Here is a 13887-nt window from a genome sequence, read left to right as displayed (position 1 = left end):
AGATAGTGGTGACGACTTTGAGGTCGAAACCTATGTGGCCCTAGACGGGTCACCCAGAACAAGACGCAGCCGTCCCAAAGAAACAAGGGAACGGGGCAACGACAAAGCTGGTCCAAGAAACCCAACCAGCAAGCCGGCTGGACAACCCCAGGCGACGGAGGGTGCTGCCCCCGTTACAAGAGACGAACTCATGAAATTCATGACGAGTTTCAAAGGGGAAATCAAGGACCTTTTAAACAAGAAGACGACTGGCACCAACAGGGGTCAGTCGGCCAAGAAGCCTTCTCCCTTAGGGAAGAAGCATGTGAAGGACCGTGTGCCTACCCCTCACCCTAAACCAAAGGGGGTGGATTGGCCCATGGTTAATTTATCAAAATACCGATTCCCTGAAGCAGGGAAAAGGAAGGCCATTCGGAAGTTTAGCCGGATGGATAAAAAAAGAGTTACTCGGATGCCTGGATGTTAATCAAGCAGAAGAGAAGTCAACAATTGTTTGAGTCGGCTTCAACGTCGACTTATCCAGACAGTTTTCAGAATACCTCAATAAGGTATTCAGAAACAAACCGAGAGAGTCAGTCACGCGACTTGTCCGCACGTACTGGCCCTCAGATTATCCAGCCGGCTCCGTATGTGCCCCAGCAGCCATACCTACCGTATGGATCACCATACATGTAGCCGACCCTCTTTGGGGGTCAGGCGGCACAGAATGTCCAACCAATGGACTGGCAGCTTCGACTGCTAAAACTTGGGGAACAACCTCCTGCTTTTTCCAAGGAGATAACCGAGGCGGCACAGCCGGCCAAGGTTAAGAATGTGTTGGTAGGTACCTATGATGGTACCTCCAACCCAGAAGACCACCTAATGGCATACACTAACCTCATGTATTTACAGGGGTTGGATGACGCCGCCTGGTGCCGATGCTTCCCGGCAACATTGAAGGGCATAGCCCAACGATAGTTTGGCAATTTGCCAGCCGGATTCATCAACAGCTTCAAGACACTTGCGTACTTGTTTTCTTCAAACTTCTCTATGAACATCCCTGCCAAGAAGACAAGTCTCGACTTGGGAGCTGTACAGTAGGGAGATAGAGAAGGGCTAAGGTCCTACGTCAGGCAGTTCAATCTGATGAGAATTCAGATTCAAGGGCTGTTTGACGAAGTGGCCTACACAGACTTCTTTAAGGGTCTGAAGGACGGATCGACTTTTAAGTTCGACCTCGTCAGAAAGAGGGTTGCTACCCTCCAGGAAGCTTTGATGGAAGCAGAAGCCTACATATAGGCGACTGAGCTTTGTGCCATCAAGCAGCTGTCGGACCCCAAAAAGTTCGACAAAAAAGAGAGTCTGTCTGCTCAGCCGGCCAAAAAAGAAGAGAGCAAGAAAAGAAAAGAAGTCTGGGTGGCGGATAACTCTGATCAGCCATCCCAGAAGAAGAAAAAAGTGTTAAAATCGTACGTCCCCAAGTACGAGTTCAACAAGGATTGTTACTCTATCCTCATGGAGATCAAAGACCGGGTGACTATTGAGAAACCGGCTGCAATAAAAAGTTCCGCCAAAAATCAGAACAAAAAAAATATTGCCATTTCCATGAGGATATAGGCCATGACACCAATGATTGTAATAGCCTCAAACGGTTGTTGGACCGTCTGGCTGACATAGGAGTGCTGAAGTCCTATATTCTAAAGTCTAAGGTGACCCTTAAAACCAACAGTGGGCAGCCGCCCAAAAAGGCAGACCAACTTGCTATTAGTTCAGACACTGATGAAGAGAAGATCTATACTATAGCAGGCGGTTTTGCTGGAGGGGGTCCTACCATCCGGGGCACCAAGGACTACATCAAAAGCTGGAGGTTAACTTAGTCAATGAGGGCCAGGCGTCGAAATACACCTTTCCTGAGGTCATCATCAGTGAGAAAGACCGGGGCAAGGTCAGGCGACCACATGATGACCCCATATTAATTGAATGTAAGGTTGCCAACCAAAGAGTGGGCCGGATCCTTATAGATACTGGGAGTTCGTCTGACCTGATCAGCTACAGGTGCTTGGCAAAGCTCAAGTACAAGCCTAGCAGCATGCACAAAGTCTCTCACCCCTTAGTCGGTTTTGGGGGTGGAGTAGTGCGTTCGGTAGGGAGGATTGACCTACCCATCCGGCTAGGAGAGAAGGGGGAAGGACGCCATATGGTTGTCAAATTCTTAGTGGTTAAGGAATTGACCGCCTACAATCTGATTTTAGGCCGTCCAACCCTCAATGAGCCCAAGGCAGTCATCATCCCATCCCTCATGCTGCTGAAATTTGAGAGGGATGATGGGTCAGTGGGTTCCTTGAATGGGGATCAGAAGACGGCAAGGGAGTGTTATCTCTCAGATGTCAAGCCTACTGTGGCCGTATCCGGCCAAGGCGAAGAGCCCATTGACCTTGATGACTTCAAGGAAGTCGCGCTTGCTTCTAAGGCAGCCGGAAAAAAGAGGAAGGCGGACCAGTTGGTGACCGTCAAAAAAGAAAAGCAATAGCAATCACTGATCAGGGAACGGTCAGATGATCTCCGTCCCCAGCCGGCTGGTAAAAATATTGACATCGCTTCTTACACCAACTGTTGAAAGAATTCAAAGACATCTTTGCCTTTGAAGTGGAAGAGATGCCAGGCGTCAGCCCGGATCTTGCTGTCCACAAACTCGCCGTGGATCCAAAAAAGAAGCCGGTTAGGCAAAAGAAAATAAATCACAGTGAGAGATCTCAGGCGGCTGCCGCTGAGGTCAAGAAGCTAATGGATGTCGGGTTCATTCGGCAATGTTACTACCCAGATTGGGTAGCAAAACTTGTTCTGGTTAAAAAGCCGAATGAAACCTGGCGAATGTGTGTTGATTACACAGACCTGAACAAGATATGACCGAAGGATAGCTATCCACTTTCAAAGATCACAGTTTAGTCGACTCTACAGCCGGTCATGCCTTGATGAGCTTCATGGACACCTACTCCGGCTTTCATAAGATACCCTTGTGGAAAAAGATCAAGAGAAGACGACATTCGTCACTAATCAAGGGTTATTCTGTTATACTGTGATGCCGTTTGGCTTGAAGAATGCGCCTGCTACTTTCCAACGAATGATTAATACAATCTTCATTAATCAAATTGGGAGGAATGTAGAGGCGTACATTGATGACATGATAGTCAAATCCAAGCTACAGGCAGATCACCTTGCTGACCTCCGAGAAACATTCACCACCCTCAGGTGGCACAAGGTCATGGTTAATCCCAAGAAGTGTGTCATTGGTGTTGAGTCTGGGAAGTTTCTCGGATTTTTGATTGATCAAAGAGGGATAGAGGCCAATCTAGAGAAGGTACAGGCGGTACTTGACATGAAGTCACCCCGCACTGTCAAAGAAGTTCAAAAATTAATCGGTTGCCTGGCGGCATTGGGGAGATTCCTCAGTCGGTCAGGTGACAAGTGCCTTTATTTCTTCCAAGCAATAAAAAAGAAGACTAGATTCGAATGGGGAGAGGATGCTGAGGCGGCATTTCAGAAGTTGAAAGAGCACTTGCATTCATTGCCAAGGCTGGTTAGTCCTCTAACAGAGGAGGTGCTTTATATGTACTAGGCCATCTCAGATCATGCCCTCAGTTTCGTTCTCCTAGCTGAAAGAGACGGCATTCAACTCCCGGTCTATTTCATTAGCCATGTTCTTTGAAATGATGAACTCCGGTACCCCGTAGTTGAAAATTTTGTCCTAGCTCTTTTCATGGCAGTCAAGAAGTTGAAACCTTACTTCTTGGCACATCCGGTGGTGGTCTACACAGATCAACCCCTCAAGCGGACAATGACAACTTTGGAATCATCCGGTAGGATGCTCAAATGGGCTATTAAAATGCAAAGCCTTGAAATCACTTTCGAACCTACGAAGGCAGTGAAAGGTCAAGCGTTCGCCGACTTCATTGTAGAAATGACAAGGCCGACTGAGCTGGAGAATCTTGATCAGGTTTGGAAAGTGTATGTAGACGGGAGCTCTACTATGAACAGTTGTGGTGCAGGGATAATATGCAAGTCTCCGAAAGGGGAAAAATATGAATATGCACTACATTTCAAGTTCCAGACCTCAAATAATGCCGCGGAATATGAGGCCCTGCTAGCCGGTATCCGCATGTATAAGGCGGCAGGGGCAGGAAAGGTTGACGCCTGCTCTGATTCACAGTTGATTGTTAGCCAATACCATGGTGACTATCAGGCCACCCATCCGGCTATGATCAAATACCTTCCGGCGGTCAAAGATGAGGCCGGGACACTTGGTGAATTCCATCTAAGTTAAGTGCCCAAGTCAGAAAACAACCAGGCGGATGCACTCTCTAAGCTGGCATCATCCGCCTCCTGTGATACGCTTAGGTTAGTCTTTTGGGAAGTCATGGAAAAAAGAAGTATTGAGAACGATCCCATTGGAGTCCTTGACCGAAGCTTAACCTGGATGGATGGCATCCAGGCTTATCTTGTAGACGACACTCTGCCGGATGCATACTCAGAAGCGGCTGCAATGAAAAAACGTGCCGCAAGTTTTGAGATTCATAATGGAGAACTCTTCAAGAAGGGTGACCTTCAGCCGCTGCTGAAATGTGTCACCCCGGAAAGGGGGAAATAGGTTCTAGAGGATCTGCACTCGGGCTTTTATGCATCACATATAGGCGGCAAAACTCTAGCCAAGAGAACCAAGCGGCAAGGCTACTTTTGGCCCACCCTTGAGGCATATGCCATGGAAATGGTGAAGAAGTGTGATAAGTGTCAAAAATTCGGCAAACTCATACACCGTCCGGCTACTGATCTGACGGCTATCTCCAACCTAGTGCCATTCGCCAAATGGGGCATGGACATTCTGGGTCCATATACGCCTGCTACAGGCGGACGGAGGTACATTCTAGTTTTCGTTGATTACTTCACCAAATGGGTAGAGGTAGAGGCGGTCAAGGGTATAAAGACAAAGGATGTCATCTCCTTCATTTGGAGGAACATCATCACCCGGTTTGGGGTACCTATGTCCATGGTCTTTGACAATGGCCCTCGGTTTAAAACACCTACCCTCAAGAGCTGGTTGGGAGATTAAGGGATCTCACATTGTTTTGCATCAGTCGGCCATCCCCAAGAAAACGGCTAAGTTGAAGCCTAAACAAACTCATCTCATACGGCATCAAGAAGAAAATTAAAAGGGATGGCGGTCTATGGGCAGATGAGTTACCTCATGTTCTATGGGCCACCTGAACAACTGAAAAAGGGCCAACCGGTGAAACCCCGTTTCTCATGACATACGGTGCAGAAGACATCCTGCCTATTGAGCATTATGAACTAACCCTTTGAGTCATGCTCTATGACGAAGAGGCTAATTGAGAGGCTATGTGGCTAGCACTAGACACACTCCTAGAGCGCAGGGGCAATGCCGCCTTGCGTCATAAGATTTACCGTCTAAAAATGACGAGAGCCTACAACAAAAGAGTACACAAACGACCCTTGAAAGTGAGGGACTTTGTGTTACGAAAAATGGAGGCAACCGGTAAGGCCAATGAGCAAGGAAAGTTTGACTCCCAATTGGGAAGGCCCCTACCGGATCTATGAAGAAGTGAGAGGCGGCACCTACCGCCTGGAAACTCCAAACGGCAGGCAGCTAGCCAAAACTTGGAATGTAGATAACTTAAAAAAGTACTACTTCTAAGATTTGTAAATTTTTTGTAAATAGAGTATATCAATGAAAGATATGATTTATTATCACATGTTTATTGTTTTTGTACAAGTCCCGTCTATGTAATACACAAACAGGCATGTAAAATTTTACGTCTACTCCAACGTGAGTAGATATAAGATAAGTCCAAAAACTTAGCAGCTATTTGTGTGGCCAATGGCCGGATGACATTCAAACCGCCGCCTACTCCAACATGAGCAGGCAACCGGCGACGCCCATTCGGGTGAATTCGTCGGAGAGAGCATCTCCCATTTGGGTGGTACATTGTTCTATAAATCATAACTCAAACGGCTTTAACCGACTGTCTAGGTTAAAGATAACTCACAGTCGTTTGAATAATCAATTGAGACCTAGAAACAACCGGTCGTTGCTCCAAAGCAACACAAACGGTAACTGATATCTTGGTTGGATATAACCGGTCTTTGCTCAAAGGCACTACAGACGGTTACAATTGAAAAATAAAAGCTCAAGTCAAAACCTTAGCAGCTAAAACATAACCTGGTTATGGCACCTACACGAGGCCAATGGCCGCTTGCTATTAAATAAACGGCAAAGACTGATTATCCCAAGGGTTAATTCACAGCCGGTTAATCGAGTAATCTAGGTTGGAGCCTAGCCAAAATCTTCTGCTATTCCAACTTGGAAAGTAACTTGAAAAATTTCTTAAGAGGTGGTCAATGACCGTCTGACTCTTCGTCCGGATGCTTGTTGGACGACTGCCTGCTTGGGGTGGGGCAATTGCCAAGCAAACACCCGTCCAGGGGCAGATAAAGCCAATACATCCGGTAAACCACATGTGCAAGGTTATTTTGCAAGAATATTCGTGCATATTAAAGAATGGCTAAAGTTGAAAAAATTGAAGCAAATATATCAAAGGCAAGTATAGCAAAACCGACACAGTCGGCAAATTCTATTAAAACTTGGCCAAAAGGCCAGGAATATTTGTCAGCGGGAACTACGTCCGGGGAAAAAAGAAAATACATTTAGGTACTCGGCACGCAGGCCGGAAACAAATAAAAGCTCATTTTTGCTGAGGGGGAGACATCTGGCCCTGGCCGGCTGGAGGAGCGTCTTCAGGTTGCCTAGGTTGAGCTTGATCAGCATCCACCGACACTTGTTATTCCGGCTCCTCTTGCTCCTCGTCAGAGGCCTCAATGCCGGCCCATTCTTCAAAAGGAGCCGGCGCCTCAAGGCCGAGAGTCTGGGCATCGTAAACTTCCGAGGCATACTTATACCTCAAGCTGAAGAACTCCCATTTATAATTCGGGTGGATGAGATTCCAGGCCATTTTCATACGAGCTTTGCAATCCCGCTCGTTCTCATCCACCAGCCGCTCTTGCTCAGCAACCAACTACGCCTTGTGGTCGGCCTGCACTTGGGCCAGCTCGTCCTTCAGCCGGGAGACGTCTGCCCTCAGCTGGGTGTTTTCCTTGTCAGCATCCTCCAATGCCTTAAGATCGGACTGGAGGTTTTTTACTTGCAGCTCGAAGTCAGACGCCTTCTTGTTTGCCGTCTCCACAGCAGTAGTGAGCTCCTTTATCAGCTCCTCCTGTTTCATCTCCCGGCTTTTAGTAGCAATTTCATTCATAATACATTAATATTGAGCAACATCGAGGGTATTAGCCGCCCGTTTGTTGGCATCTCTTACCTCCTCCTGCTTTTTTCTCAAAGGGACCTTGAGCCCATCCACCCTCAGCATTACCTGCAAAACTCAGCCGGCAAAGTGTTAATCTTTATAAGACAGCATAACCGGCAAAAAGATTAAATACACCAGCCGGTGGTAAGCTAACTTGTCTTTGTTACCCCAACCGACAACTTACCTCTGCAAGTAAGGAATTGATATGGTCAATATTGACCTAATGCACACCGGGAAAGCCTCCTTCTCAGACCGGGTGAGGGTCCTTAGCATCCTCTTGGCATACTGCTGGAGGTCAGGCCATCTTTGAGAGGCATCTGCACCAATAGAGCGATTTTGTAAGAAACCAGCATAGGCGGCACCTATATTTTGCCAGCTGCTGGAGGAATCCCCTGATTGGGTAGCTTGGAACTTGACTCGCATAGGCCCAAGCGGCCAGGGGGGATCAAAGCTGAAGGCCATACCTTGGTGTTCAGGCTGAGGGGTCACCCTACCCCCAGCCGCATTGGAACCGGTTGCAGCAGCAAGTGGCCGGCTCATGGGCGTCTTAGGTCTGCCCTGCTCTAGGTCCACCGTCTCGGTGTTTAGACCGAGATCTTTCAGGCTTTTGCCTGCTGAGGTTGGCCGGTCAGCTACAAGCGGCCTTGTGGAAGTGTTTTGGGCAGGCGGAACCTTCCTTGCTTTGGAAGGGGCCTGGGAGGGTTTCTCAGCCCTCCGTTTTAGCATCTTGGAAAGGGAGCGAGGAACATTCTTGCTTCCATCCTGAAAAAGAAACAAAGTAACCACAACCGGTTGATAGCTGTCTACTGAATCAAATCTTTGCTAGGAAAGGACACAGCCGGAGCTTACCTCATCATCCTTGGCCGCCAGTTGGGCCCTTTTCTTCTCCATCCGATCCTTCCGGATCTAGGCTGCTGACCTAGCCAGTGTCTTCTCAAGCGGCACCACTCTAAGTCTTCTTCTGCAACAAGAAAGTTGACAAGTCAAATGCAACGCAACACAAAACCATAGAGACGGCATAAAAGTGCCGGTTAATTGTTCTACATACGTCTGCTAAAAAGGGTGCTAAGGCCGCAGGCGGAGAGGAAAGCCTCATCCTTGAGCCAGTTCGGATGGGGTACCCAGTTCTTGGGTACAATTATTTCTGACCCATCATCTAAGGGCATGGTGGTTCTTTTGAAGAACCCCGTCTCTGTTATTTGTGAACAGGCCTCCTCCAGGACACAGGGAAGGGCACACTTTTTCCCCAGGAGAGCCGGTTGCTTGTTATAATGACAGAGCTGATGATTTAGACGCTTGGATGGAGAGGAGACTAATTAAAACTTGCTCTTCTAATTGCTCCACTTCGATGGTTTTTCAAGGGTCGTCATCATATACTCCGGGTGCGTGGTCAACGTGTACCACCCCTTCCAGCCGCCTGGGGCACGACTGAGGTAATGCATATGTGAAAACGCCTCCCAGCTAGGCGTTATGTCCTACATATCACAGGCGACGACGTAACCTATTATGTTCACCCAAGAATTGGGTGTTAATTGGCAGACGCCAAGGTCATAGCCTCTTAAAATGGCCTTTATTGCGTTGTGAAGAGGGAACCGGAGGCCGGCCTTAAATGACGCCTCATAGCAGCCGGAATAGTTGTCGGCGTGATCAATGTCGTCCTCCCAAACGACTGTTACCTCTGCAGGCGGCACTAGGATTTCCCACCTATCCCCAACCGGGCATCTCTTTATAAAGGTGGGAAAGGTGGCATTTAGGGTAACAATGTCCCTGGCGGACATGTGCGCTTTAGTAGGATTGGTTATGGACGGCCATGTGTACGCCTCCTCGTCCTCCTGGAAGGCATCCACTTGTAGCGAAGTTGACTCCTCTGAGTCAGATTGTTGGACGGTCTCATCGTCGTCTACATCCTCAGACTCCTCCAATATGTTGTCACTTGGTGTGCTGGGTGCACCCGGAGGATCATAATATTCTACGTCAGCCGACGCCTTAGCTGAGCCGTCTGATCTGTAGTCGGGGTCAATAGTCGTCCGCTTCGTTCGAGCCATCTTGTCCTACACATGCACAGAGACGGTCGGATTCGAGGAAGAGAAAGGGTGGTCCAAACACCCCCAGACGGCATCCCCAGTCCTAGACTCAGCCGTGTTAGGAGACCGGCTGACAACTGTCCTATGTCATGCCGTGTGTGTGTTGGGTATGTCCATTATTCTTTACAAAGCATACAGATGGAAAATCTCAAAAGAGTTGCAAATGTTGGGTTTCGTAGCGTCCAACACTACGCGGAAGAGAAACCCGCCCAAGACCCGCCCCAATAATTAAAGCAATAAAGCATGCATAAACACAATTATACAATAATCAAGAGAACGGATAAAGAAGTAATACCCTTGAAGCGTGCTTCGCTCGTAAACCGAGCTCTTACTTTGAAGCCTAAAGCCTCACAAGCGTGACGGCCTCCAACGGCTCGTACCCATGACCCGACCCGAACGATCTTCGTCTCGAGGGTTAGTCGAGACTTGACCAAATATAAAACTAGAGTTTTACGAACTTAAAGGTTTTCTTAATAATACGAGATTCCTTTTTTAGTTCCACTCAAGTTGATTTCCAAATGCCCAATCATGGGGTATTTATAGGGAAATGCCACTTGCACTCCCATTCATGATCAATGTGGGATAGTTGCATTTTTCACTAATTTTTTTAATTCCAAAATATATTATAAAACAATGCAATTACAAATCAACAAGTGTCATGAGGATAGGAGAGATTAGGTGAGGACCATAACCATGGGGGGGGGGACCATTGCCTTGCTCCCCAAGGCATGGCTCTAAGCCTTGGTCCCCACTCTTCTCAAACCGGCCTCAAGCAAGGGGTGAGCTGGCAGCCCACCTTGTTGCCCAGCTACTACTGCCAGCTTGTGCACAGCTAGCATAGCCAGCACGCATCGGCTAGCACAGCCAGCACGCACCAGCAAGCGCACCTAGCACATGCGTGCTGCTAGTGAGCCACGCATGCTGCTGGCTGCTGGGCGCTGGGCGATGCCTGGCATGGTGTTGGCCCCTGCCACACGCACACACGCACAACATGCTTGCTGGCTGGTGCGTGGCGATAGGCCCAAGCACCGAGGTGCTGCCGAGCGAGGCTCCTAGCATGTTGCTCGCTACTTGCTGCGATGGCATGCACGCACAAGCACACACGCACAGGCCTAGCAATGCGATGGTGCTGTGCTATGCGTAGGCTGTGCGAGGCCGTGCGATAGCACCTAGGCACGCAAGCTCGCATGTTGCGGTGGTGCTGTGCCATGCGAAGGCACGCACACACGCAAGCACGCTGCTGCTGCTTGGTGCTGCCATGCGAAGGCACGCACACAAGCACGCATGGTACTGCGATGGTGCTGCCATACGAGGCACGCACACACGCAAGAACCTAGTGCTAGCGATGGTGCGCCTAACACACATGGTGCGTCTAGGCTCGCGCCTAGCCATGCGAAGTGCATGTTAGCTCAAGCTAGCCTAGCGTCCACATGGCTAGGCCATTGTGATGCTACGGCTACTCTCGAACTTGATGCTTGTGGATTTTGCGACGCTCGGTCTCGACGCCCTAGGCTCGATATCCGACGTCTGTGTTCTTAATACTCTAGTGACTCATCAACTCCTTCAGATTGATTCGTCGGTTCGGATCGGCAGTTCGTTTGGGTTCGACCCGAAGGGTTCAGTCAAGACAAAGTTGTAATATTAATTGTTCACTAATATTACAGATCGGAAGCGGGCTCCACCCAGGCATTCCGATCACTTGATCTCACTGAAGAATCAGCTTCCTGATAATTCTGAACCCTCTATTAGAATAATACACTTGTTGGAAGGACACCATTCCTTTCAGCAAAGGGTAGAGACGGTACCTTGAAGATGCTTTAAAAGTGAAGGATGTAGACAAGCTGAATCAGCAGGCGAAAATCAATCAGTTGCTTGCACGATACCCAGACGGTTGCCTGGATTTACCCACTTGGAAAGTAAGAAAAATTACTAAAGATGTACCCAGACGTTTCCCTAAAGCTTTACTTGTTGATACCCCAGACGGTTGACCGGCTGTGGGTAGTTTGAAATTAGGGGAATTCGCTGAAGTATAACCAGACGGTCTGATGCACCTTGAGTGATGATAGCGTATACGGTATCCAGTTGAGTCAGGCGGAAGTAACATAGTTACGAAATCTAAAGCAGACAAACTTAGAGCACTCCTCTTTCTCTTTCTTTAAAATTTTCGCAAAAATGCAAAGTGAGGAAAAGGAGGGGGAGGGGCCTTACTTATAGAGGGAGGGAACTCCCCCAGAAGGCGAACCGTCTCCTCAAATTCAAAAAAAAAAAAAAAAAAAAAAAAAAACGAATGAACCGTCACTTTACCAGCGTGTGACACCTATCACAGGTGCCACGTGGCCTGCCACATCACACCTGTGAGGGGCAAATGTTTAGGGTAAAAATACCCAGGTCCACGTGGACCAATTGCATGGTGACACGTGTCACCCTCAGAGAGGTTCTAAACAGACCAATCCTCTACTGACACGTGGCAGCCAAAGTCATGAAGAGGAAGATGGCCTTCTTGGCCCAATCCATGAGACAGCCCACCAACTTTTGGGATCCATAACCCAGAGAAGGGGAGCTGCACTCTAGACCCTATAAATAGGGAGATATCCCCATTAATGCATTCAAAAAAAGACCCACCAAACCAGAGCAATATTAATTGCAGATATTCTCTCTCGAAATCCGAGAGAAACTCTTTACATTCCGCACTCTTAACTCCGTCCGCACACATACTAATTTGATCATCAGAGGCGGAACTCCACCCAACCGGAGTCTCCGTGGTTTTGCAGGTACAGACGGTCGGCATCCAATCTTGGAATTGTAACTCTCCCGAGGGATTTCAAAAAACCCGAAACACTATGAATTAGTTAAATCCTTTAATAACTAGTCTTTGCTTGATTTAGAAAACACTTTTCTTCCTTGTCCATTTTGCTTACAATGGGTCTTACCCAATTTGGCAAATTAATCAAGTGTCATACACTTGGTTACAAACTTAGAATCTATTTCAGATTTCCATGGTTTTTAAACCACTTGGAGTTATAACTTGTCAAATCATCTTTATTACTTGCATAATCATTATGTTCCAAAATAAATATTTTAGAACTCTTAGTCAATATGAAATCATATTTCTTTGGCTAAGTTTTAGATATGCTAGTCATCATTGTAGGTCTTTATGCAACAATTGAAACTTATACAACAACTTTGTTTAGTTTTCAATGAGAAACGACAATAAAGGGTGTGCACTTGGAATGTACTACCTTTGACACATGGTTATTATTCTCATTACACTTAATGAGACCACATGTTGTCATTTATAACATAAGGTGAATCATGCTCATATTGTTGCTTTTATTCGATTACTTCTCAAATTTCTTCAAGATTCTCGAACTAACTTTTCTCGAACTCCTTCGAAACTCTCGAACTCTTTCGAGATTCATATACTCCCACTTGCCTTTTGAAGAGTCACATTAGCATGAGGTGAGCCATTCATGGTTTGAACCATGTTTGTTTGTTTCTTTTCTCGAAACTCTTTCGAGATTTACACTACTCCCATTGACCTTTTGGAAATGACATCTTTTCCAGAAGGGCATCTAATTGAGCAACAAACATTTTGTGCTAAGTATGACTTGTGTAGTAGTACCTCGTGCTCTGTATAGGAATCGAACGTGTTTTAAAACGATTTAATACAACTTTTATTCCTTGCTTTGTAGAAAGACTTTATAAGAACTTTTCTTATCCATATCACATATGAAGCCTTTGCTACATTTTGATTTGACGTATGTATCCTTGTTTAGTATTGTACCTCATCTTAAGAGTATATCCCTTGAATAATGGTTGGAAGATAGGGTATTTCATCCATTATCAAAATATATCTCATATAGATTGATAGCTCCTTTGACAAACACTTCACAAGGTTTTCCTTCGGAGTTTGTTGTAAAACGATTTCACAACTCTTGGATGTTTATCAAGGTCTTGGCTTAAATTCTCAATATTACGATCATATCACAATACTTTGAATATCTTGCCAAGTAGATGTCTTGACTCAAACTTTCACCATTACAATCATATTGTAATGTATTTATTATTTTGTCAAGTTGATTCTGAACTTCATACTGGACTTTTGAACTTTTCAAAACTTTCACTATTATGTTTCAACTAAGCACAAGTGATCGTATCACAAATGAAGTTTCTTTGTCCGTCTCTAGCCTTTGAACCTTAGGTTTTCTTACATTGATATGTATTGAACCTCGAGTTCAGATTATCATTTCTCTAAACGATATCTTGTAAGTTTCAAATTAGAATGAAAAAGAACAAGAGGTCACTTAACTTAAGTGACGTGTTGAAAGGTGTTAATGTGGAGAAATTAATTAGTGTTGATCAAGATTTGTATAATATAAGTCAAAAGAATTATACAAATCTTTCTAAGTTTACTAATGATCAACTTATTGCATTACTTGGTAAATTGGATCATA

This window comes from Chenopodium quinoa, unplaced genomic scaffold (assembly GCF_001683475.1).
Source record: "Chenopodium quinoa cultivar QQ74 unplaced genomic scaffold, ASM168347v1, whole genome shotgun sequence".
Classification (NCBI taxonomy): domain Eukaryota; kingdom Viridiplantae; phylum Streptophyta; class Magnoliopsida; order Caryophyllales; family Amaranthaceae; genus Chenopodium; species Chenopodium quinoa.
The sequence above is the reverse complement of the archived record's forward strand: the minus strand, read 5'-3'. Positions refer to the sequence as shown.